At 42.6% G+C, this 843-nt stretch overlaps 1 protein-coding gene across 4 annotated transcripts in view; it reads left to right on the plus strand.

Moving 5' to 3' along the window:
• Nucleotides 1-843, plus strand: part of kmt5b (lysine methyltransferase 5B) — a 37,664-nt gene that overhangs the window by 19,196 nt on the left and 17,625 nt on the right. The window lies entirely within an intron of this gene.

Raw genomic sequence — 843 nt, forward strand, 5'->3', positions numbered from 1 at the left:
CACACACACTCTTCCCACTCCCAAACAAGGCCAGAACAAAGAATTGCAAAGTAGTAGTGTCTATTTAATTCAGAGTTGAGGTCCCAACACAACAAACCAAAGAACTCTAAAGGCAACCTAAACTTTCCCAAACCAAAAAAACATACAAAGAAAAGATAGAGCTCTAACACCTGAGCTTCTACAAGAAAAACAGGAGAAAAAGGTAACAAACCAAAAAAAAGGACTTCTCACTCCTACCACACTGCCAAAAACCAGGCTGAACCACTACTTACACCATCTTAAATAACATCACAGTTATACAGAGGGACATGTTTGGATTTGGCAGAGTGAAGAGAGAGAGAGAGAGAGAGAGAGGGGCAAGTTCTTGTCTGATGGGGCTTTAAAATGGCTCCTGTCCTCCTGGCGACCAATCAGGAGACAGCAATCAGCTCTGCTGGACCAATCCGGTGTGTGCACCTGTTCTCCATTACCTGTGGTTAGGAGATCACCTACTATAGGAGGGTGAGAGACATTATAACACAAAATATGACCCCAGGGCCATAACAGCCTGCTCTGACCTCTGCGTTGAGGCATAAACCTCGAAGTATATGTGCGCCTGCTCTACCCGCTGAGCCAACCCGGGCACGAATACATTGTTGTTTTTATTGTTAGGAGCTAAGGGTGTGACGAGATCTCGATTTACGGGATCTCGCGAGATTAAAACGTGACGAGATTTCTCGTCGAGGTGAAAAGTTGTCTCGAGAGAGAGCAGTACTTTGGTTATTGATACACTTACTGTTTGCATCTAAAGTGTTATTTTTCTGTTATTTACACATTTATTTTATTTATACTGTTTATTTTTTT

This window comes from Etheostoma spectabile, chromosome 1 (assembly GCF_008692095.1).
Source record: "Etheostoma spectabile isolate EspeVRDwgs_2016 chromosome 1, UIUC_Espe_1.0, whole genome shotgun sequence".
In the NCBI taxonomy this organism is placed as follows: domain Eukaryota; kingdom Metazoa; phylum Chordata; class Actinopteri; order Perciformes; family Percidae; genus Etheostoma; species Etheostoma spectabile.